Raw genomic sequence first — 26,997 nt, 5'->3', positions numbered from 1 at the left:
TCCTTCTAGCTTTATTTAAATCCTTCTAATGTTAACATTTTACTATTTTGCAGGGTGTACACTATTACACTACTTTGTGGTACCCCACATTGCATCATAGATCTCTTAGAATCTATACCATCTGTTTTCACATATTGGTCTCTCTTAAAAAAACATAAATACTAATCCAAATGTATGCAATTTTGCAAGTAACATGATCAACAGCATCAAATGCTTGAAAAAAGATGCAGGAAAATACCCCATGTTAAGTCTTTTTTTCTAAGGCAGTAGGAATCTTCTCCACTAGCTGTAAATGAGCCATTTATGCCAAGTGATTTTTGTGGATTCAAGTAATTGTTTAGGTTTTTAAAATGGCAACATTTCCAAGAATTCTCTGCTTTCTATTTTTCAGATTCCAGATCAGGGTTATTGTTCTTTTCTCCTTTCAAGTAATTGTGTACTGAGTCTGTTTTATGTTGCCAGACTGTCACACAGATAAAAGGGCTGCTCTGTGGGGGCACTGACTGAGCTGTTCCATGGAAGTAGTTGAGATTTAGTGCCTTGCTCAATGGTCTTTGTTGATGAGCAACTCTGCTGCTCTCAAGTGGTCTTTCTACCTCCCCTACCCACTGGAAGATTTCAATCCCTCCTTTGAAGCCATAGTGACACCAGTGACTCCATATCCATCATGCAGATGAAATATTTACAAAGATTGTCAAACCACAAGCCATGGATGACAGCTCAGATGAAAGTGTTGGTGGAGGCAAAAACAGAGCAGAGGAAAGAAGAGGATGACACAACACAGTAGCAGAGGTTACGATCTCAGAGATACAGGCAAATGTAGCCTAACTGAGAGGTCTAGCAGGACCAATATCACAGGGCTTTCCAGATGTTAGCTAGTGATTTACATAGGTTACCACTTGACTCATTTATAAACTGGAAATGTAAACTAAATTGAAATTCTACACTGAAAAGCACAAGATGAATTACAAAATCTCTACTTACCTTTCTTTGACATGCAAATTCAGTGTTTTTTTTTTTTTTTTTTTTTTTACACAAGCATACTGCCCACTGAAAAGTACAGACATGTTGGTGTGAAGCTTTAGTGCAGTTTTTTATATGAGGCAAAGATGGGAAGTAACAAAGTACAAATACTGTGTGTGTGGCATTCACTGGTCCACACAAAAGGCCGGTTTGGGCTACACAAGTGAGTGAGAGGGGCTACCACCACAGAAAAGTTTCGGCAGAAACATCGATAATACCCAGCCATTCCTAGGAACCGCCGAAGCTCACGTCTGGTCGTGGGCACAGGGTAAGACAGAATGGCATCCACCTTTGCAGACACAGGGCGTACCTGCCCTCCGCCAACCTGCTTCCCAAGATAGGTCACGATGGCCTTCCTGAACTCACATTTGGCCAGGTTGAGGGTCAGAGAGGCCTGATCTAAACGGGCAAACACAGTCATTAATGTGGCCATGTGGTCAGACCAACAGGAGGAGTACACCACAACATCATCCAGGTATACATAGCAATTAGGCACATCACCAAGTACCAGGTTCATAAGCCGTTGAAAGGCCGCGGGCGCGTTGCACATTCCAAACGCCATTACTGTATACTGGGAGAAATGGACAGGGGTGACAAAGGCAAAGATCTCAGATGCTCTAGGGGTCAGCGGAACCTGCCAGTACCAATACTTGGTTACTGTACTCAAGTAGATTTTTCTAATCTTTTTATTTTACTATTCTTTGTGGCAACTTTGAACTTTTACTCCTTACATTTTAACACGAATATTGGTACTTTCTACTCCTTACATTTTAAAAATGTGACTCGTTACTTTAATTTTGTAGATCTTATTAACCCTCTGAGCCCGAGACACTCGCCCACGAGTAAAAAAGTACCTCTGATTGATAGATTAATAACTTTTGAACCATACGAGCGATTTACTCACTTTCGGTTTCGTTTGAATCCTGACGTTTTCGGCTTTACGGCGGTCTTTCTAGCCTCTACAGGGGATTTTCTATCCAGCCTCGAACTTCAGCCTCTTTGGGCTTTAAATCCATACTGTTATATCCAAGATTGGTCCACTTTATATCCATAATTCATCGCGTTTTGGCTCATTTTCTGCCGCTTATCGCTCTTCCGTCTCTCTCTCTGTCTGTCCTGTGTATTTTTCAGGAAGTACATGCCCATATATGGGAGATAAAGTTACCCCTCTTGTATGGAAGGCCAGAGGGGACAAAAATGCCTATAGACTCTATGGAAGGCAAAATAATGCAATATTTAGACACATATTTGCTTGTATAACATTGCTGTGGGTGTAATATCAATAAATATGACATTGTTATTATTGGCATAAGTAAATGTCATGAGAGCAAAACGTCTTGACTTTTTTGGAAAAAATGCATGTATTTTGTCAACTGTATAAGTTAGGGTTATTTCTTCACAGTGTGACTCCCAAGACATATGAGAAGTGTTTTAGAAAGGAAAATGGCTTAGGTTTTACTTATGTCTGTGATATCAATACATATCTGGAAGATTCATTCATTTATTTATTTATTTATTCATTCATCTTTAAGGCCCTACAACCATTTTTAACATGCAAGTGACCTCACTGCAACCCCAAATATTCCAATAACCCAGTTTGTCCTAAAAAAAATGATGTTCATATCTTGACTGTAGACAAGAGGGTTGATGTTTTACAGGCTTTTATATAAAATAAATCCAGACGGAATTTAAACTGTAAAAATGGCCTCAGGGCCCAGAGCGTTAAGCTGGAGTCCCAGTCTCTGTCACAATAATCATACATGTGATGTTTTAGGCCAATTGGGAGACATCCATTTAAAAAAGGTAGCCATGGCATATAAAGAGCCTTTTTCCATGTCCCCTGAAGTTTCTCAGCTTGCACTCTAGTAACATGTGTGTAGTCCAGGTAGCTTTGCATAAACAATGGCTACTTTTACGCTTTAAGTAGATATCCAAACCTGTGCTTAGTTACTTTTACATGAAGAAGCTAAATCAGTACGTCTACTTTTACCAGAGTATTTTTAACACAAGTATCTGCACTTCTTGTTATGGTTTAAGGAAGGACGACCCAAATGCAGAGTGGTAGGAAGCTTCAACAAAGGCTTTATTAACACAGTCCACAAACACAAGGAGCCAAGTGCGGAATCCAAAAACACTGCACAGTCAAAGAGCAGGAACTGGAGAGGGCGAGCCAAAACACAGGGAAAAATATGCGGGGAAAAACTCACAGGGAATAACTGGACTGCAAGCAGGATGACAAGGACGGAGGGAATAACAGGACACGCTGACGAGGCACGCAGGATAGGAGGGCTGGTAGATGAATGAGAAATCACGACATGAACACAGACTGGAAAGACAGACAGGAACACTGCGACTGGACCGCCAAACTGACAAAACGATCTGACAAGAGACAAAGGAAACACATGGGTTAAATACAAGAGGTAACAAGGTAATGAGGAACAGGTGAGACGTCAGGTGAATCACATTAGGGCGGGGTAGGACAATCAGACAAACAAAGTAAAGCTAGACTAGACAAGACAAGACAGGAAGCTGACTACCAAAATAAAGCAGAAAGCAGAACAAACAGACACAGGGAAACATAAGACAGAATCTACAACACCAGGGGCCTGTTGCACGAAAGTAGAATAAAGATATCCAGGATAAGTGAAAAAGCGCAGCTTGACTTAGTGTGACCTGCTCATCCCGGCTTAATCGGTTGCACGTTTGCCGAGCCAGGATAAACAGGTGGAGCTATGTCAAGCCAGGTGTAGATAGCCAGGATAAGTGCACGTTCACTGCTTTCTCAAATAGACCACGTTATCGATCACAGATTTTTCTGATGCAGAGATGAGAAGACGCATGCGCCAAATGTTTCACCCAATGAGCAGCATCTTCTAATGGAAAATAACGAGGAGGGAAGAATATAGAAAAAGGGAAATACGGCTCTTATCAAACGGAGAAAAAAAGCCCAACATGGCGGACCCTACTGAATGTGTGGGGGGTTTAAAAATATCTACTTTGCCTCAAAAGTGAGCAGAGGGAACTAATGTTCCTCGGGAAATGGACCCTAGGGACTTTAGGCTTAATTTCAAACCCTTATTCACAACGTGAGAACATGTTTTACAACCATGCCCAAATCTCTATAAGCTATATCTAATTCTTTGTACAATTAATGTTCATACAGAACAATCAGAAAGGGACAACAACTAGAAAAAAAAGTAAGTGACTTCAATACACGCTGTGAGCATATGTAAAACAATATTCATGTTTTTTTATTCTTCTGACAAGTGACCGCACCAAAATAAAAGCGATTAAGAAGCATTGTGGTGTTCCCAGTGTGATGAATGTAAACTACACTACATACGTGCTGTATATCGACCACGTTATTAGTCCGGTGATGTGAGACTTATTAGGAAGGTTATGAAACCAATGTAAGCTATAACAAAAAACAATAGGCCCACTTATTAAGGAGTAACACAAACTACCCTTTATTAGAGAAGGACAAGCAACAAGAAAATGAATCATGAATGTATTGGTCTCTGACCAGTCTGCCATTATTATCATCTGGGAATATCGCTACATCAATATCGTCACACTTAATCTCCGGAGCGCGTCCTGCAGAAACCTGAAGCTGAGACCACGGACGCTGCGCTGCTCATCTCTACTTTTACAGAGAGAGTGGACACTGACACAACTCGCAAGTCTGCTGGCAGGCAATAGGCACCGGGCAGCAGCCACCGGGCAGCGGCCGCACGCCAGGCAGCCTCGACACAGTACCGTCCCACCGAGAAAAGTCCCACTCCGCATCAGGGTGCCAGTGCAACCATTTCTGACCATCTAAACAGCTGTAGTAGGGTTTAAATCAAACTCGCGAAAACAAAAGTGACAAGTAGGCTAATGTATGTTAATAAAAATAAAGCAGAACACATGCAGAAGACAACGGAATCACTGTTAAACACGTTTATGTTGGATCAGACGGCAGCTGATTTGACACATGAGACTCCAGGATTAATCTTAGCCTGGCTGTTAGCCTGCTCTGGACCAGGCTAGCCGCAAAGAATAAATCTCCATGGTAACTTGGCTGGGCTTAATTCAATCTGGTTTCGTGCAACCGAGTCCAAGCTAAATTCATCCAGGATAACTTGAATATCCCGGCTTAATCCCTTATCCTAGTTTCGTGCAACAGGCCCCAGATCAGGGAGACAAAAACACAGGGAAGGCCAGACGGGAAAATAACCCCAAACAAAAACCCCAAACCACAACACTTCTACTCGAGTACGGGGAGTAAGTACTTTTGCCATCTCTGATATGAGGTAAGTAATGCGTTTATATTATGCGTTTCATATTATACAACTATAATGTCATAAAACACAGCACAATTATTGATAGACAAAGCAAAAAACAAACAAAAAAAAACGAAGATGTATAAAAACGCTTGCCTCCAAATAATTAATCTACTTTTAAACCTCTGATAAACCATTATAGGTGTTCTTGCTCTCATTTAGTAAAAAAGATGCATTTCAATCACCTGTTTTATGCGCATTGTCAATTTGTGCATAAAACAATCCGAGTGGAAATCCCAAGTTGCTAAATTTGTAACTAGTCACTTTTTGAAATAACATTGTTTATTGGGTCTGAAAAGTCACTAAACCTAGCGTCAAAGTCGCCAGGTTGACAACACTGCACGACTACACTGCTATGTTCAGGAGATATGGGGAGAAAACATGCACAAGGGCATGGGCTTTTTTACAGGTCAAAACATTTGACACACAAGTATTCTCTTCTTGGACTGGATGCACCCTTGAGTCTGTCAAGACCCAACATCAAATACCTCATCATTGAACAAGTGGACTCCCCCTGCACACAAACTGCTACCTATTTTGTGATTGGTCATCCACCATGAGACCAAATTGGACAGCATGGAGAAGTCAAAGAGAAAAACGGTATATTTAAACAAAATCCAGCCATGGTGAGATCATGGTGTTGCAAAACTGGGGCACTTAGCAATAAAATCAAACAGTAAAAGTGGAATGTTGATTTTAGGCAGAGAGACAGCTTTACATTGATAGCCCAAAGAGAAAGAAAATGACACATTGTTACAGGGCTTTCCTATAACAATGGACTGATAGCTCTATCAAGGCCTTTGTGTGTCATCATGCTCTCAGTGGGAGCCCAAAACGATCTAACTGAGCGCGTCTCTAATGGCATGAGCCCGGATGCCGCATACCTAGCCTTCCTTGTAGCTTGCAGGGATTTAGGATCCCTTTTGTTCCTTCTTTCTCCAGATTTACCCTCTTAAGAAACTGACAGAGGACAAATGGAGCTCAGAGCAAATTCTTTCAGGAAAACTTCTAAATAACTTCAATATGTCTTCTTAAAACTATTCAGCTGTTGAGGTGTTGTTTTTCAGTAAACCAACAAAAATTCATGATCCAATCCGAGCACGACATCCTGCTTTAAATGACTTCTCTTCTTGGCATCAGCTGTCTTTTCAGGCAAACATGCAACCCTCCCCCTCCCCTTCCACTTCTGGTCATCATCAACCATGGCAACTTGAGTGTTTTTCCGGCTGACAGTTCCTTCGTTTGGTCTTCGGGTTCCTTCTCCACCATCACCATCGGGGGAAATATATCTGGATTCTCTACCCATTTAAATATCTATGACGATGAAGTCTAATCCCCAAAGACTGTACATTTCATATTATGCTTACGTACAATAAATATTTGCATATCTGCAACAAAGTCTCTCCTGACTGAAAGTGTATTGCCTCCTCTAGTGCTGTGAAAGCACATTCTTCCTTTTCTTCTTCTTCCAATGAGGCACTTGGGGAAGTGATGACAGAGTGCTGCTCATGTGTCAAGGAGGGCATCACTCACAGAGCAGCAGAACTGTGGTGACTAGTGTGGAGAATGAAAATTGGGCCAGTATTAAGACTGTCAGCTGTAACAGACAATGTGCATCGTCAATTTGGTCCACTAAAAGTGCTTTTCATGCCACTGACAGCGTCAGATTATTATTGTAAGTGGCTGACAACAATATGGAAAGGATCCCTACAGAGATAGGCCTTTTCAAAACCTCCAACCTGATACAGCTCTGAGGTCGCCATTGAAAAAAGCTAAAATTTTAGCATTTCTAGAGCCAACTAATTTTCCATGTAAATCGGTCAATTGAGTTTTTATTTCAACCAAATCTAGAGTTGTGATGATTGGAGAAGTGGAAAAATGACCCCAAAACGGCTTTTGTTTCTGCCAACTTTGAATGAAGTTCGCTCTTCTCTTGCGCCTGTCCGCAGAAGAATCCAGGCTTCCCTCGGCGGAATCGGACGCTCCTTTGAGAGCAACGTAACAACAGACTATCAGACACTGGGAACTAGCGGCAAAGAGATCGGGTCCCAATTCTCAGTGTTTAACTTTCATTACTTGCGTTTTTTTAACAGAAGAACTGCTTTATAACTTTCAACTTAAGTAGAATATAGTACTAATTTACAAACTGTCTGGTCTGGTTCCATTTCTTATCAGTGGTAAGGAATTTTGCTGGTATAGTAGTTTGTAAAACTGACACACCAGCTCCCGGTGTGTGACAATATTACTTGGAATAAATGAACAGATATTAAAGTATACTTGGTTCTCTCTTTACTTGTTGAATTTAAAACAAATGAATGGAAATTATTTCTAACATTCTTTTATTAAACTATGTGAACATTGGATTGGCAATAACAAGCACCACTAAAAACAATGACAGTTACACTTTATTGTGCAGTTCTTTCAACTAACACAAAACAATCTTGTAGGGTCTGTTGAAATATGTTATCTACTGTATTTGGCACCAGTTAATATTGCGATGACGATAAAAAAGATCTATTGTGCAGTCTTACTATAAGTGCAATAATTTACTGTAGTCAAGTTTGAACAGTCTTAAGGAGCAAAATTCAGCCACAGCAAATGGATCTCACTTCACCGCTAGGTCAAAGTGACAGTTGCAATGATTTTATTTCCCACGGTGCTCTTCGTGACTTTTTGGCATTCTTGTCTGTTTGTCTCCATGTAGTGAATGCCAAACACTTAAACTGGGCCTACATTACTGGCAAATTACATTTCTATACTAATGAGTACATTTATAAATCACTTTATTTTTATAAATGTAGGCACTAATGGTATAATTACAGTGGGGCTCGAAAGTTTGGGCACCCCAGGTAAAAATTTGTATTAATGTGCATGAAGAAGCCAAGAAAAGACGTTTCTAAGCTGTGATACTTGCCAAAGAGGGCAGTGCAAGGTAATAACTCTGCAGGGTGCCCAATCTTTTGAAGACGCCATTTTTTTGTTTTCTGTTATTTTGAAAGTGTAAATGATGGAAATAAAATCTAACTTTGTGACATATTATACAGATGTCTAATCTGTCATTTGATGCCTTTTGGAGATTTCTTGGCTTTTCTTATGCACATTATTACAAATTTTTACCTGGGATGCCTAAACTTTCGAGCCCCACTGTATGGCCAGCTGGCAAAATAGGCCTCTTACACTCTTTTCTATTGTGCACACAACTCCATCCCTTTTCAGATGTTATGTATAGTACAGTATAGAACAATCCAACAAGCATCCCAAACTACAGCTTCAACTATTTAATCAGCACCTCTCTGACACAAACTTGAAAATGGTGAGCTTCACAAATATAATATTTATTACAGGGGTACTGCACATTGCATTCTCTTAAACAGGTGTTGCATTTATTTTGTCAAGCACTTGTAGTTTATGTCTAATGTTAGGATCACATTCCCCTAAATCATATGCATACATAAAGCAGTACAGTTTTATATGGGGTCATGTGATGGTCTTTTAGTGTAGTTCCAATAACTAGCAATATCAGCTAGTGATGCATTCATTCTGATCTCATTTTGGACAGTTTGAGGTATAATTGTAAATATTAGTGGTTTTAAAGGAAATTATGCAGGTCCTGTTAAAAACGTACCGGTTCAGCTTTCTCAAGAACTTTATACTTGATACTGTGCTTCCTTGGGTCCTGAGCAATACAACTGCCATGACATACTGTAGTTGCGTCCCATAGCAATGCTAGCTACGTCATTTGCTAACCGCTAGCTATTTGGGACCAGGCTATTTTCAGGAACAAAAGTGTTCCTTCCAAAAGTTACATTGCTGATGCTTAAAATGAAGCTTATTCAGGAAGTCTTCTATGCTTCACAGTTCTCTCTCTCACAGACTGATCAGCTGCATCCTCATCAGCTAAATGTGGGCCTTTGCTCCTTCATTTAAACCCTCCAGATTTGCCACAATCTCTGCAACCTTGTTGTTGCATTCACATTCCAAATCTGTTTAACTCTTTGCTGCTGTCAGTTGTCATTCCAGGCAAATCAATGCAACCCTCCTCCACCCCATTCACATCCAGTTCTCATTTCCCAGAGCCCAGGGTTCCTCCATCAGAAGTCCCGCTCCACATCACATGCAACCAGGTCTTCACGCTTCCTTTCTGCCTTCATCACCACCACCAGTGTCTAGACTCGATCTGGGGGGGATGGGGGGGGGATTCCAATACAGCCACAGCCTCTATTTCTGTTATAATTTAACATTGTGAGTCTCGTCCCCGTTGACTCTAACATATGAAGCTATCATGCACCGTGTTCATTAAACTCATTTTACTCTTAAATGAAGTCTCTCCTATTTGAAATGTTTGCGTGTCACTTTATTAATCTCCTCTTAAGTGTACTGTAGTGAGTGTTGAGTCACTCTCCATCCCTGTACCCAGCATGCCGCTCAGCAGTGTAACAGTTAATAGGGGACCCCGTTCAGTACACTACACATTGTGTACGGTCATGGTAATTTACATTTTTCCACAGTACATAATGGACTACTAATAAATATGTCCCGCAGATCACAAGAGCTCTACACCCGCCAAGTGTGAAGTTGACTGGATGAACGGTTATCAAGAAAACAAAGGACATACAGACAGATACTCCTTCCATTTTATTAGAGTTCACCCAATTAAAATTTTGGCTTAGTGTATCAGCTGAAACCCTGTCAACACAGCACAATCAACATAACACCCATCAAATTGTCTGGCACAGTTCCATGTCAGTCTTCTTAACACAGCTGCAGTGAGTGTAAAATGGATCTTCTGAGCTCTAATACGAGTTTTAAAGACATAAAAAAGCACTATAAACAGAACCCAATGAATAACTTACATAACTCATGGTAACACAGAATACATTATGTATTTCCTTATGTGATATGTACTCTTGAATCTCTCTTCCCTTGTTGATTAGCTGCCTTCATCATGCCCATGGAGATGGAGTAACATTTAACTGCAGAACTGTTAATTGTGCATTAACTTTTTGTTTTTTTGGCCACCTGGAGGCAACAAGGGGGAGACACAGCATTTAAAAGGACAAATTCGGTGCACTTCCTAACTTCCTAATAATCCTAGTCATCTGGGCATGGGCAAAGTAAAAAGAAATCCCTATTTTGATTACCACTAGCAAATCTCAAAAAAAGAATACCCCACTTCCACGGTAGTATAACGAGGGTCTCTGTATTCAAACCGAAACATTGAGAACTTTGTAGGTGTGCAGAAAGTTTATTAAATATAGTTTAGAAAGACACGTCACATGTACAGGCGGGTGTCGTCTTGGGAAGAAAGTGGAGCTGCAGCGATGTGCAAAACAAAAATATGGTGTACGTTAGCAGCTGTGGTATTTAAATCTGCTTTCAAATTCAACAATCCATATTTGGCCATTTGGGGCAAAGTCAGGAACATTAGCAACAGAACTGTCAAAATCTTGATTTTGTTTTCTCCATAACTCCACAGTAGATATGGACATGTTGGGCATCCTTAAAAATGTGAGTAGCTGTAGCATTTGAATCAGCTTTTAAATTCAACGGGAAACCATATTTGGCCAAATTAAACCACATGAACTTATTCTTTTACAACCTCTAAATACAATTTTGAACCGTAAATGAGCATAATATACTGTAAGCACTTTAATATTTGATGTTTATTTAAGCTACTTCAGGGTGAGTGCCTTACAAAAGATAAGTGAAACATGGGAATCTCTTTGTGCAAATTATGTCATTTCCATAAGTCAGAAACGGAGATAGCCCAGCTGTACAAAACAACACTATGAATGCCGTTTTCACATGATGATTGATTTGTCGGAGCTGGTACTCTTTAAAAAAGGCTGGGGTCTAATTGCTGGTGTATAAATATTCCCCATCTTTTCCCCAGATGAAAAAGGACATTAAGACTTTCTATTTCCCCCGCATCTTTAAGTCCATCATTAATTGATAAGATGTCATCATTTCATCAAGGCTTCAGCGTTAATATTTTATTCTGGGAAAAAAGGTAAAATTGTGAACCAGCCTGAATGGAAGGGAGTCATGTTGTTGCTACCTTTGGATGATTCCGATGGAAACTAAAAATAAATCCAAATGTCAGTGATAGATTTTGGGCTGGAGTAGAATTTAACCACTTGCTAAATTGGGCTCCTATAATTAGTGTTGAGAGATTATGTGGACATTCTCTTTCTCCTGTTGGGGGGTGAGTAACACTTTGGCACAGTATTCTACTGGATCAATTCCCATGATCTGGATATATTTGTGAATGTTCCAATCGAGGGATTGCAGAATACAAAGCACATTATACCTGGTAAAACATTTGTTATTCATTTGAGTATAATAAAGTTAAATTATCTTTTTGACTATAATAAAGTTTGAGCTGGAAAAAAAAAAATCTCAAACTTCATCACTCTGAGCACATCATGTTTGTAGCTCACATTTATTATCACCCAATGAATACACTGGCTTATCTGCTTAGACTTTCAGACTGTATCAGGTAGACCTGTTTAAATACCATTTTACAGCTCCTTGCTGCCATTTTACAAGAATTCAAGTTCTCTTTTGCTACGACAGATTTTCGTCAATTTGATTTTAGAAATGCTATCTGAGATTGATGCAGAGAGGGGGTGGGGGTGGAGTCTCTATCACTTTTTCTTATCCTAAGGCAATTACAAATATTAGGTATCTTGCATGAATCTGAATTTTGTGATATTTAATGTTTACAGTCCTAATAGTGTTTTTGAGAACTTCCTGTGTCTCAATTAGTGACAGCTCAAGAAGATGTGTCAGCCATGAGTTTTGCTTTGTTTATACTGTAGCCTAGCTACATGCTTGTCTCATTAGCCTTAAGAACGGTCTTAACGTTTTTGGAGTATAGTGACACAATTGAGATCTCTAGGCCAATTGGTTCCACTAATTGCTGCCTCTATGATCATGCTCGACACCCTCTGCTACAATTCTCCAAGTCTGTCTCACTCTCTTTCTTTCTCTCACCCCCAACCGGTCGAGGCAGATGACCGCCCACCCTGAGCCATGGTTCTGCTCGAGGTTTCTGTCTCTTAAAGGAAGTTTTTCCTTGCCTCTGTGGCCTAGTGCTTGCTCTTGGTGGGAATTGTTGGGTTTCTGTAAATAACATCCTAGAGTTTGGTCTAGACCTGCTCTTTTATAAAAAATCAATGAGATAACTGTTGTTGTGATTTAGCACTAACAATAAAATGTAATTGATCAAAGGTAGTACAAAAACCAGGGAAATCCAGGAAGCACAAAACTTGGCACAAACTGACAGGAGACACGACAGGACCAAAAACTCAATGATCTGACCCAGGACAAGAGGAACACAGAGACTGAATACAGAGGGTCACGACGTAACAAGAGGCAGGTGACACAAGGGCTGGGAAACAGGTGAAAAACATCAGGCAATCACAAGAGTGGGAAAAACCAAAAGACATGTTGTAAAAACAAGACAAAGCAAGACAGAAAACCAGACCATCAAAATAAAACCGGAAAAACAGACAAAAAAAAAGACGAAACACCCAAAACCATAACATCACCAAGGTGGCTGAGGCAACAATCAAGCAAAGATGGTGAGTAGATCTGGGGAAGTACTGAGCTTGATTGTAGATGGCTGGGAGGTGTGCGTGGAGGGAGAGGTGATGGTGGAATGTCAAACAGGTGTGCGTAGTCAGCTGGCAGCAGTAGGCAGGAGGGCAAGGGGGGAAACACAGGAACTAAAAAACAAAAAAACTCACAGCCATGGAGAGAGGAGCTGTAGTGACGGATACAACGACGGTGAAATTGCAAAGCCCAAAAAAATCCAGCAGTTGTCTAACAGAAGTGGGTTTGGGCCAGTCAATTATGGTTTGGATCTTGGCCTGGTCAGTACAGAGCCGCCCACTCTCAATTATGAACCCCAGAAACTGTACGGATGGGACATGGAACTCACATTTTTCTGCCTTGACAAATAACCTGTTCTCCAGAAGCCGCTGCAGCTCTAAACGGACATGTTGGACTGGGTCGCAGGAGAAGATCAGATGTGTTTGTGCTATGATGCACAAACAGCCTTGTAGACTATTTTGATTTCACAGTTACCAAAAGTAGGTTATGACTGCATGTTGATCTAAAACAATCATGCAATTAAATAAACCTTGCTATAAAATGTTAATTAATTTCATGGCACAAAATTCGGAACCAGTTTCCTTGCATATCAGCGTCATGATTTGCGTGCGTCTAATGGTAACCACTCTTTGGCAAGGCCACTAGCCGTCATGGATGCGTAATTGCTAAGCTAAGACACAGACGTGTCTGAGAAAGGAAAAATAAATGGAAATGGGCTTGTTTATTAGAAACAGAGGAGATTGGTAAGCCATACTGCTCATTATGTAAAAAAAAAAAAAGAATGCCAGGGGTTTGCTTTAGTGTGGTTTACTGCAAAAAAACTTTATATGGAAGCAATGGGAAAAAGGTTTTAGCCCGCCACCAGGCTAGCATTCAAGCTCTTCAGCGTACATCATTCCTACCTGGTGCAACTGCCACCGCGTCAGAGGTGCGTTTATCTATGCCTGAGTGTGTTTTGCGCTCAGAAAGTATGCATGCTCTTTCACAGCGGAACACAACCTGTCCCTCACCATATCGCAACCTCTTGTCACACCCTCTCCAGATTGTCATTATCAAATGCACAGACCTCCTACATAAGCACCCACGTCTTTGCTGCTCATTGGAAAACTGATTTGTCTGTCAAACTCCAAACTGCCATGTTGTCTTTAAATGCTGATGAAGCAAGAAATGGAAATATGGACAAGATCTTGAATGTTCTGATTTGATAATTTGATGAGGAAATGGGAAAACGTGTCAACACACCACCTGGCTTCAAGCAAAGTGAACATCGCAGATGCATCAACCCTCACTCACACATTGACTGATATTCTCTAGTCTAAACTGGAATCAGGTTGTTTCCATATTGTTGGTGATGATGATAATGATAAGGAAAGGGTCTGGGGTAGAAACCAAAGTCAGGAGAGAAAACCCATCACTCCTCGACATGGTTCATATGGTGTCCATTAGAGCCAAGGAAATTTTGAATCCTTTCCAAGGATTTGTGGGATTTTGTTCATATATCTACTGACAAATAAAAATTCCCCCAAACAGAGGTAAAGTTTTGCAGAGCTCAAAACTTTACTTCATTTGGAAAAGAAGATTCTAATCTGTCCCATCAGCCGGAAGTTTTATTCAAATGCTGGAATTGTGCAACAAAAATAAAGGACCTTTATCAGAAGAAATTTAGCAATTTCTGTTGCCTTGCTTTTATCTTAATGTGTAGGCTCTTTGTTTTTTACGTACAATGGCTTTCAACCAGTTCTCCCCACAGTACATTTAAAAAAACCCGGATTTTCTTTGAAAGCAAGAAAAAAAAAAAGAAAAAAGAGGAAAAAAAAAGGGAAGCCCCAAACTTTATACTTCACAAAAATTTTAAATAAGCAAAAAAATTTTGATTTTTTTTAGATGTCGAGGTTGTTCAGTTTTTTTTTTTTGAAGAAGAGATTATATGTTTTTTTAAAAGTGTTTTTGAATTTTTCCTCAAAATGAAATCTAAGATAAGGGGGGTTAGAAGTTTTAATTTTTTGAAATGGGAAATTTCGTAACATCTATGCAAGGTAATTTAAATATGCATTTAAATTTTTAAATCAGAATTTAAGTCAGTTTTTAATAAAAAGGAATTTTAAAGTTACGAATTTGCCAATTTTTAATAGAGGCCCTTTGTCTTGAAAAAGCCCTTTTAAAAGTCAAACTCTTAAAAATTAAATAAAAAATGAGAACAAGAGCATGCTTGTCTTTACACTAAAAATTTTCAATAATTTTAGATTTTATTAAAACCTGGTTGGCGTGCAAAAAGGGTATGGTGCATCAATGTACAGTATGTGTCAGGGGACTTTTTTTAACGTTTTTTTTGTGAATTTCGGTTTCTTCCCACTTTCCCGGTTTTCATGAAAGTTTTTCAGCTGAAAAGCCTTGACCATGTCTGCAGGGGAATGGGGCTTGGGGCAGAGAAATTTTTTCGGTTTTATGAAGCCTGAGGCTATTTTTTGGTGTTAAAGCTTTTGGAATTTTTATCTTTAGAAGAGGACCGAGTACCCCGATAAAGAGTCTTGGGGAGGTTTTTAGCTTTTAGAGGGGCCCAAGGGAAAAAAGGCCTTGGGGGAGGGGTTTCAGCTCTATCCGGGGAGCTGCAAAGGGAAAACATTCCTCCCAAAAAAACCCTTCCCTTTAAACAGGACTTTTCTCCTCTTTTTTGCACGGCACCATCAAATTCAGGATCAGTCTGCGTCATAAACACCTGGGCGGCCTTGCCAAAGCGGAGTTGATGGCTAGGTCAAATGGATTAAAAAGGGGAGAGCCAACGAGAAAGATGCAGACTAGGAGGCAATTTATTTTTTAAATGGTGGGGTACAATATTGCCGTGAAAAACACCCGATGGGGGGTGAATTTCCTGTTTTTGGGAAAATTGGTTTAAGGGTCTTCCGTCTTTTTTCAACTTCAAAGTTAAAAATTTTAATAAATCTAGAACAGAGAGGAGGAAGCTTATGGAAAAATGTTTCTTTTTTGTTTAAATGACAAAGTAGATTTTAAAAAAGTAGATTTCGATTAAAAACGCTTCATGTCTTATTGGCTTTTCATTGGGGTTTTTCGCGGGGCTATTTCCCTTTATGATCTTAGCACTTCCTCATTTCCGTTTCTAAAGCCAAAACACTGACGGTATAAAAAACATTATTTCCCTTTCAAAACACATCTTACAAAATAAAAAAATGGGCCCAAAAACCCAACGGTCCTACAATCTTTTCACGCAGGTTGCTTGGTCCCTGATGACTGAGGGTTTTGGGAGGTGCCTCTAAGACTATTAAAATTGCACCCCTTTAGGAGCTAAAAAAACCAAAGAGAAAGGGAAAAGTGGGGCAAGAAGATGAGGACCCCAAAATGTCAGTCATACAATAAGTGGCCCTTGACAATGTGAAATAAATCCCCACATGGCGGGGCTCAGGGTAAAACTCTTTTTAAAATCAAAATAACGAGTGTTTGACTTGATGGAATTCTTTATATAATTTATTTTAGGATCTTTTGAAAGTGGCTCTTATTATAGAGAGACCCCCCCATCTCCCCCCTTCAAGGGACGGCTACCAGACGGCCCCAAAAATAAAAATAACGTCCACAGAGTAGAGCAAATCAGCCCAGGGAAGGCGAAGGCGGTCCGGAGGAGGAACAACTTAAGTCAACCAAGGAAGGGCAAAGAGGGGACAAAGACAGAAGACGGACGCAGAAGAAAGCAGGACTTTGGAACAGAGAACTGAGGGCAACAGGAACCGTGAACAGAGGACGTGGGAAAGGCGGAACCCCTCAGACGGCCAACTAGAACGGCGAAGTAGAATCCTTGTAAACCAGGTAGACGAAGGAACAACTGCGCTGAAGCCAGGCGACAGGTCATCTGGGCTGAAGACAGGTGACGGATCTGTTGGTCTAGAGCCAGGTTTAGGGACAGCTGGGCCAGGGTCTGGCGACAAGGCAACAGGAACATGAGTCGGCCGACTGAACATGAAGAGCAGGAACCAAAATCATATTCGCATGAGCCAACACGGATACTATCCCCGAACACCCTCTGGGTCCGGACCACAAACAGGTCTTAGCACAGGTTCTTCCCACCCCTCCCAACCCCCAAATTCCAGTCAATGTGAGTGTTAAGTTTAAGGAGCCATGGAAACCCAAGGATAATCAAAAATCATATCTCATCATATTATCTTAGTATGTTGATCAAGGAAAACCAGGGTCAGAAAAGTGGACTGATGAGTTACTGAGTTAGCGCTGTGGCCCTCAATGGTGCAGGCAGCGTAACAGTTCAGTCCCAACCCTCTGGCAAGGGAAAAGTCCTTGAGGCTAACATTGCCCCGGAATTCACCATCACCACTTGAGTACTGGAGACCCCAAAGGGAAACAGAGTTCCAGTGAACATGGGGCGAGAGAGACCGCCAGAAACTGCAGCATGGCCCACCATGAACCTTTCCCTCACTTGCGAGTCCCTCCTTCTTACTGACTGATGAAATTACCCAGCTGGCTGCAGTAGATGCAAGCTCCTTCCCGGATTCTCCTCTGTCTCTCATCAGTTGCATATGCTCCTCAACCGTGGAAGCTGGAAGTGAGCTAAGTTGAAAACGCAAATTGATGTCACGCACGGGCCCTGTTCATGTTGCACAGACATTTTAATTGCATTTCGTGTCTGTTGAGAGGCACAAAGGCACTCTAAAACTTGCCCCGACGACTGCCGTTTTAGCTCCGTGGAAGCACTCAGAGGACACCGAGAAAGAATTCCGAAATGGAATCCAAGATGGCTGCGCCCTGTGTGACTTGAAAGTATAAATCATTCTCATCAATTTTAGACCGCTTTGGTTGTTTAAATGACTATTTCAATCACTCGTATTACTGCAATACCTTACTGTGTATCCCTGCCTGTGGGACTGGGAATCGGTCTTGAATACTGAATGAAGACTTGTTTCAAACGGGTGTTACTAAACGTGGCTAGCATTGCTAACAGCAGATAAACTAAAACATGAAACAAGTAAAAATGTCAGATGTTCAAATGGCTACATTTTGATAAGGTGGGGTAAAAGTTATTATCATAATCAAAAAATGTAATGTAAGTGCTAGACGCTTGTAGGATTGGCTTGCACCTAATTCATTTTAACCTAATACCGTGTAGCCTACATAAACAAACTCCGGTTGTACTAGAAAAGTGCTAAGGTCAGCGCTGACGCAACAACAGCTTTCCTGGTGGTGTCCATGTTTTTTTCTCCAACTCGGACGCGCAAAACATACCAGAACATTTGATGTGTGGAAGTGACGTCATATCCGTTTTTTTTTTGTTTTTTTTGTAACTTTGGTCTCCAGCAATTAACTTGCTTCATAGTCATAGTATGCATGTTTACACAAACACCACCGCTCTAGATTATTATGAGTAGTAGTAAAAATAGTTTAGAGTTTTGATTGCCAGCACAAGGTGTGGGACATCTGGCCAAAAATGAGGGACATCTGGCGGACTACCAGTGGCACCAGAGTAATCCCCAAATGAATCATCGTCAATGTGAACAATGGATTGTGTAACCTTTGTGATAATGCATTTTCTTTAAGTATGGGGGTGTCATGTGTTTAGATGATAAAGAAATAAAAAGTTGACAGAGCAATGTAGGCTGAGGGCATACATATAAATCCAATTAGTCTGGTTTAATAAAATTCCTCCTGTGCCAGTGTGACTGTGATTTTTCCTTCGGCACTGCAGCCAAAAAGGCCACCAGGTGATTCATTTAATCTTCAATAATAGTAAATAAAGCAGACAGAGAGATACTCTCACAGAGTAACTATATTTTCTTATTTCTATCTCACTCTCCAACCTTCTCTATCAATTGATTTGAAAAAAAACAACCAAATATAATACACTAATTTAGTTTGGCACTGTACGGCTCTCTGGCCCCCAGACATTTTGATAAGAAATCATGACCCCATTATTTTGTGCTAGCGTTTTGGAAATGATTGCATCCCGAATGACCTACTTTGCATTGCCTGGACCCATAAATAGCTAAGTAAAAATGTAAATGTAAACAGGTAACTCATTCACAGCGTGCTTTCTTTGGAATGTTTAAAGTGTATAGTATATTGAGAGCACAGGGTGCTCCAGATTAGCCTTGTGTCTCCATCTGTTGGGTTCACTCTCTTTTTCAGGGAGTACAATTCCCAAATGTAGATATAGGGCTACAGTTAAAGGAGCAACCTTTGTCCTTGAATTGATAATACCTGGAGCTGTCTGAATACATTTTTACATGTGTTTTTGTACAGCAACTGAAACACACTAGGCTGGGCTTTTTTACTGGTCCAGCTGGAAGAGGTGCAAACGGGGGAATATTTCACAATTGTCTTAGGTTAGGTACACAAACATTTCTATTCAAAAGTGCAATCATGTAACACAGATATACACTATGAGGACCATCTTAATGTTCCGAACAACCCTGCATTCCACTTTGTAAGTAAAAAAGAAAAAGGTGCTTGTTTTAACATAGTTTATATATTCATGGGGGTAATTGCAGCCTGGGGGAAAGCTAGACAACTGGGAAAATCCGGGTTGGTAACTAACTATAGCGCTGTAGCACTTTGAGATTTGTTTAAATGTAAAGTGCATTACAAATAAAATTTATTATTATTATTATTATTATTATTATTATTATTATTATTATTATTAACTAGTGTATTACTTTTTGTTATTTTAACAGTCTCTCAAAGTTTCCCTAAGCAAGGTTTACTTAAGTTTAATCAGGAGCCGCAAGGTTAAAGATATTTTTTAAAAATCAAGACGTTTTACAGAGACTCTAGACAAACAAGGCAGTGTACGCTTGTCTGAGGATTTTATATTTTGTGTTTCTTTCTAGCTGATCATACAGAACAGTTGTTATACAGTCTTACTATTTTTCATTTGTTAGATCGAAAGCCAACGCTGGTTCCAAATAATTACACACACTATTTCCCATGTGTGTGTGAGCACTTTCCACAACATTTAATGGGTTAGCCATGCTCTCGCAAATGTACAAATGCTTGCCTCACAGCTTGCTAGCCGGCTTACCTATGTTCCACGCCTTGTGTAATGCTATCTTACCTTCTCTGTTTCATCCAGGATCTTTCTATAAGTGAAAGAACGAGCAAGACCGGTTGCTTGTGTGAGTAATGTTTAGGGTAATTACTTTTTTTTTGTTTTCTATTTTCAACTCTTATGTCAAACTGAGACTTTCAAAATTATCTTTTAAATTGACAAATACATTCATGGCTCAATTTAATACATACATATTTTCTCCCATGGCGGCCCACTGGAAGGGGAATGACTTTGCCTCTCTATGTGACAGTTCTTTTTTTTTCACACTTAAACAGTGGCTGTATGTTGCCACTGTGCAGCACCTGTGCTGTGTTTTCTTCCTGTGATCTCACAGTAGCTCTGTGTGACTTTCAAGTTGTGTTTGGACAAAAGCAGTAGTGTTTTTACTACACCTGCTGTCGTAAAGCTCTTGTATTCAGGGTGCTTTATTTCCCACTGTATTAAAGAGTTAGTGTTACGGGAGGAGCAATGAATGTTTTGCTCTGACCGAAAATCCTTCATTGACAATACAATAATTAGTTACAGATGCATCGTTGCATTTCAAGTGTTGCATATGGTAACTTAGCCTACTTTGGATGTCTTGTTAGCTAAAGCGGATAACATTACACTGTAAAAAATGTAATGTAAAATTTACAGTAATTTACTGGCAACAATTGTCTAGCAAGTTACTGTGAATTCTTTTTACAGTAAAGGTATTGTACTTCCATTTGCAGTATTTTATGTATTCACTGTAAAATAAAAAACAATTAAACACAACATAAGATAAAAAAGTAAAAATACAGTAGCTTACTTTACTATTTACAGTACTATAGTGGCTGTATTGTGATTTTAGAACATCAATGCTTTGACTGCTGGGATTTCAACTAATACTTAAACTACTGTGATTTTGTCATGTTGACAAGGTTGTAATGTAAACTTTACAGCATTCTACTGTAAAAATCATATACAATAGTGTTACTGCAAAATCAAAAGTAAATAACTGTAGATTTCACAGCCATTAGTTACAGTGTAACACTGTCACTGTGTCACGAGCCAAAGCATCAAGAGTAGGAACGTAATAACTTAGATTAAAGTAGCCCGTTACAGAGGGACAAGGGATAAGAAAATAGTAGGCCAAGGACTAAAAAGATTAAAATATCCGTGTCAAATAGAAGGGGGATGTATTCATCGTTGAATACTGACATCTAACCACATCATGCATTGTAAAGTTATTTTATGAATTAAATTTACATATGACGTACCAGAGGGACAATTGTAGGTGGGTTTTATATCACTTACAATCCCGTAATTGTCTCCATCTGTTGATAGCCCGACCCAATGTGACTTGAGTTATTGCCTGTAATCTAAAATCTCCTGCTTCTTTTTACCTGACTCAACTTAATTCGCTAACACAGGCTTTCCATGTTCTAAAGAAATCTGTGACCCATCAGAATTTGTTTCTTTTGCTCCGTCTGCCTGCCGCAAACCCTGGCAAAGGCCTTACTAAAAGCTATATAAAAATGGCACTCTTTTTACTGTTTGTTGTCACTTAGACCATTGTATGAAAAATTATAGAGCTTCAGAAACATTAAGAAAGGTGCATATAGTCACTTTAATTAATTTGTTATCTGGGTGTGTTTTGGAAGGGGATTGGGTCATGGTTCTTCACAGACCAATAGGACATTAAGGTATGTGAAAGACTGTGAATGTTAATAAATAAGACATGTTGTGCCTCATGCTTGACCTCACTTTTGTCTTACTAATTCACTTTTTCAGTATTCAACTAATACAGTTGCCTATATTAAGCTACATAAAAAGGTTATATCATGCTTTAGTTGCACAACTGGAAATACACACAAAGATACACACTCACATAAGAGCACCTGCTGCAGATTGTTGTCCCATCAATCATTCTGCCATGGAGGAGGGCAACGTTTGACAGTAACAGCAAACACTAGTTCCTAGAGAAAAACAAAGGAAGTGAGGAGAGAGCGTATTGACGAACCACTAACAGTGTTAGTGTCAATTTCCCACCAAATCTGCAATAAAAGTTGTAATATTTCTAAGGACTTTGTAATGATAAAAAAGACAAAATTACCTTTGACTTTCAAATATGCAGATTTTGAAATTCATCTTGCCTTTACTAGTTCAAACGGACCGTGATCCTGGTAATCATTACTAACGTTGCGAACAACAAGCCAAATACAACTGTGAAGTGGCATCTTGTTTTCATGGTGATTATCCATTGAAGTGTACATTTATCAAACGCTGCGCATGAAAGCTCTTTTTATCACACTAGACACCACACAGAATATATTTACAACCTACATGCTGTGTTGCATTTTGGTAAGTCTGAATAAACACAAGCAGAGTAATCCTGTGACCGGGCTGGGAGCCTCAGTCTACACCGCAACGAGAGAAGATACATTTTCTAAATTGCCAGCAATGTGTCACATGCTTTTATTTTATACTTTCTAACACTTATTTGAGCCCTGCAAGTTAAAATAGTGAGAACCTAAAGTTCCCAATGAGAATAGTTTCAGTTTTATTTAATCTTAATACAATTACACAAAGATTAGGTCAGACAAGGTTGAACACCTCAAGGCAAAGTCCTTAAAACAGTGTTTCACTTGTAGGACTGTACAATTTGAATTCAAGTTCATTAAAGTTTGAATTTTTGATGCATTTCCCCATATTTGAATGAAAAATTTAATCAGTACAGTTTGCATTTTTGTTAGAAAACTTATGATGCGTACTTTTTATTATTCAAACTGTTTGCATACGAATGCCATATTATACTGATCACTCTGAACAAGATAACCATGGAGCCATCGTCTGTCCTTGTGAAAGGCCCAGGATGTTTCTGAGGGCAGAGCAGGCAGAGGAGATTCACAGATCCAATGAGATAAACTGACAACATTTTCTTGCACCTTTGATCTAACTGGTACTTTTAAAGTAAAGTCTCATTGGTTGTAGTATAGCTAATAGTAGGATGACAACTCAAACTGGAAATTGACTTAGAACCTTGTTGGTCCTCTCAGGTCCAGGTGTATTTAACCTGAAATCACTTATTGCACATTGGTTGCACAGACAGAAATTATGTGATTTCCTAAAACTGAGGGAAAACACTCGTGCAATTGCAGTCTTAAATCCTTATGGCATTAAATGTCACTGTCATTCATTCAAAGGCACAGCTTTGGCAAGTTAAAGACCATTATAAATACGTTCATTTATCTTAGTCCAACTGACTGTGCTTGGCATTACTGCCTACTTTTGAATGTGCAAAATGTACATACAATCCCATCCAGAAAATGAGCCACCATACAGAAAAAAACTCTGGCAGCAGATGGTGACTATTACCCAAAGTGATTTGCATGATATCTGCAGTGCAAAGTGAAACCAGAGGAGTTGAATTTCAGAGCAACAAGGGAGCAATTTTCAGGAATGAAGACGTGATGTTACCTACTACTTCCCTTCTCACGCTGTGTTCTAGTGACACAAAGCCATGCCTCTTCACAGCTAATGAGGCGCTGCAGCTGTCCAACAGCAATGCTACTGCAGAGCAGGGCAGAGTAAGAAGGAAACATTTCAAAGGACAGATTTAGCCTTTAGTTAGTATTCAAAACTGCCCTAATTAAGGATCATGTCTACATGGAGTAGTATTCAGTAACAGCAAAAAGTCCTTTTGTTTCTGACACTCTATAGCTACAATTTATAAACTAATGACAACATTACACTGTCTTGCTTAAATATACTGACCAAAATTATAAACACTTTGGTTTTTTCCCCCTTTTTTCATAACCTGAACTCAAAGATCTAAGACTTTTACTATGAACAGAAAAGGCTTTGAACATTATTGTTCACAAATCTGTCTAAATCTGTGTTAGTGAGCACTTCTCCTTTGCCGAGATAATCCATCCACCTCACAGGTGTGGCATATCAAGATGCTGATCAGACAGCATCATTCTGCATTAGGCTGGCCACAATAAAAGGCGGGGGGGGGGGGGTAGGGTAGCCCGGCTCCACCCTCTTGCGTACTTCCGCTCCATTTTCATTTTCCTTTAGTACTCAGTCTGGGTTTGCGGTGTATTTGCGGGTTTTCTCCGGCCGAATATTTGGCTGTCCAATCAGCGAACAGAGGAACGATGACGTTCCGTAATAATGTCGGCGGAGAAAAATGTGAGCAAAGCCATTCAAGCTGCTGAATGTCCAGAAGTTAAAGCCCAAGCAAGAACAATCTTTGCTGAGTTTTGTTGGTGGCCATGATGTTGTGTCCTCCCCACGGGGTTAAGGAAAAGTTAGATTTTCCAGCTGCTCCATCAATGGTAAAGGAGTTAGCTAAGGCTAATGCTAGCGATGCTAAGTCGACGTCATGACCAAACTTTAGCAATTGGTTATGGCATATCCAGAGTGGTTCTGGGCAGAGCCAATAGTTATACTTCACAATGTCAGAATGTTCTGGAGGTATGTTCCTTGTGAGAAATGGGTCCATTATCTACTTAGGGGCGGCTGTGGTTCAGTGGTAGAGCGGTTGCCTGCCAATCGGAAGGTTGGTGGTTTGATCCCCACCCCTGCAGTCATTGTCGAAGTGTCCTTGGGCAAGACACTGAACCCCGAGTTGCCCCCGGTGCTGCGCATCGGAGTGTGAATGTGTGTGATGTTTATCTGATGAGCAGGTGGCACCTTGTACGGCAGCCCCGGCCACAGTGTATGAATGTGTGTGAATGGTGAATGTTCCCTGTAGATGTAAAAGCGCTTTGAGCAGTTGTTAAGACTGGAAAAGCGCTATATAAATACAGCACATTTACATTTACATTTGGTGACTATGGGGTGAAAGGATTGCTCATATTATGTGTTCACGTTCACGTCTCCCTTTGGAATCAATAGTCTCGGAGCTGCCGCTAGTCTCCTAAAGATGCTAGCGGTGTGGACATAATCAAAAAATATCCATAACTAAAGTGCCAAAAGAAAAGCTAGAGTCAGTAACGTAGACTGCTATAATAAATACAGCGTGGAAGGACTCTGTTCTGAATAAGTCTAAAAGCATCAGGCACTCGCTCTGTGAAAAGCGTGGTACATGTAGATGCCCGGTGGCTGTCTACGTATTCATATAACTTAATACATCCTTAAACTGGCTGGAATCCTTGCACGCATCCTCTCCAAGGAGTGCACCGGCAGTAAAACTGCCTAAAGGAAGTTCATGCAGCAACTGGCAAAGGACCGGCATTGATGACTCCGTGGAAAGTGTCTGACGATTGCCACTGAGGTGTCAATCCGTGGTCTGCACATCGATAGTCTGTGGCAGGAGCCAAGCATTGGCAGGTGATCTGTGGCACTCGTCGACACCCATCAGCAAACTTTCCGAGCTGAACGGCACCACAGTTTGACTACCTGTCGGCAGTTTATAAATATATTACATATATGCCTGGTTGTCCCTCAACTGAGGGGTGGTCAGCTGCTGTAAATCTTTTTTTTATGGTGAAAACTAAACAGGAAAGCTGCCTTTTTTGTCTCTGCCATCTCCTTCTCCTAGGCTCCACGCCTCCTTGTTTGGGTTTGTTTCACCAACTAAATAAACAAGATAACTATTTACAAAAGAATCATGACAGGTGTGGAATCAATGGTATCAGTAGTGTGTGGTGTGTGTGGATAAATGACAACTGCAGTAGAAGATGTGAAACAAAACCCAACCAGGAGCTGTGGAGCCTAGGAGGAGGAGAAGACAGAGACACAACAATGAGACATGACTTGCATAAATAGTCTTGGTTGAGGCGTACCCAGGTGTCCACCAATTAGCTAACAAACACTCCAAAACTGACAGTCAGGAAAACCTGAGAAGCCAACAGCAGGCAGCAGGTCATAACACTAAAGTAGGCTGAATAAGTTTGATCTGAAACTGAAATGATGGGGATGTAGACAGAAAATTGTAAAAGTGTAAAAACTCTGCACATTTCATATAGGCCTACGTTTAAGCGTGTGCCTTGAGAAATAACGTTAATAACAGCCCAAAAGGAGGGGTCGTAACAAGTCACACATAACAAATGTGTCCATTCGTTCATATAACATGTCAGTTGTAGTTGATGACTGGGTCGGACTCAGGGCTTTCATGTGGGGGGGGGGGGTACAATTCTGAACAAGAATTTTCAATTTAATCTTGTAATCCTCCGACACCTCAGTGGCAACCATGGTCGTCAGACGTCAGAAATCGCCGATCAGTAGTCAGCGCATCGTCGAGTCTGTGGCAGTCTGTTGCAGGAGCTAAGCACTGTTAAAGATTCACGCAACTGACCACCCCCTAGATGATGGACAACCAGGCAGACATGTAATATATTTATAAACGGCCGACAGACCGTCACACTGTGGTGCCGCTCAGCTCGGCAAGTTTGCTGACGGGTGTCGATGAGTGCAACAGATTGCATGCCAGTGCTTGGTTTGGCTTGCAGACTCGTTGATGCGCTGACTGCTAATCAACGCATCAGATCAGACACTTTCATAGAGGCATCAATGCCACTCAGAGGATCTCGGCCCTACTGGTCCTTGAGTCCTTGGAATTCCGGCACTTCAAGACCTTGAGTATATAATTCCATACCTAAGATTTGCACAATTTACCTGCATTGCAACGGTATTCAACAGCAAGTTGCAGTTATAATTGTCAATCCCTCCCTTTTTATTTATCACATGAAATCGTACGAGGTACAATTTCAGTAAAATTTGTTTTTTTTGCGCCTGCACTCCAATTCAGCCAAGTCTCGGCAAAAGGACGCCACAGCATGAAGGCCAGCTCCCGGTCCAACGCCTGCACACATGATGCTCAGCAGCGAAGTGCCAGTTGGTGTTTAACTCCACGCTTGCCTCAGTGCCTCCTCTGATGTAGAGATGTAGATAGTCTTGCTTGTCTGCGTAGTTGGGTTTGTAGTAGTGGTGTGCAAAAAATTGGTATTGATCCGATACCAAGTAAATACATGGCCAGGTTTACTGACACTGATACTTTTTAAT

General features: G+C 40.4%; 1 long non-coding RNA gene across 1 annotated transcript; it reads left to right on the top strand.

The window, feature by feature from the left end:
• The first annotated feature begins 399 nt into the window (after positions 1–399).
• LOC116705446 (uncharacterized) lies at positions 400–25,809 on the top strand. Its single transcript, XR_004335938.1, has 3 exons — positions 400–410; positions 9,422–9,427; positions 25,730–25,809. It is a non-coding gene; the product is annotated as an uncharacterized LOC116705446 (long non-coding RNA).
• The last annotated feature ends 1,188 nt before the right edge of the window (positions 25,810–26,997 follow it).

Source organism: Etheostoma spectabile, chromosome 17, assembly GCF_008692095.1.
Source record: "Etheostoma spectabile isolate EspeVRDwgs_2016 chromosome 17, UIUC_Espe_1.0, whole genome shotgun sequence".
In the NCBI taxonomy this organism is placed as follows: domain Eukaryota; kingdom Metazoa; phylum Chordata; class Actinopteri; order Perciformes; family Percidae; genus Etheostoma; species Etheostoma spectabile.
The sequence above is the reverse complement of the archived record's forward strand: the minus strand, read 5'-3'. Positions and strand labels throughout refer to the sequence as shown.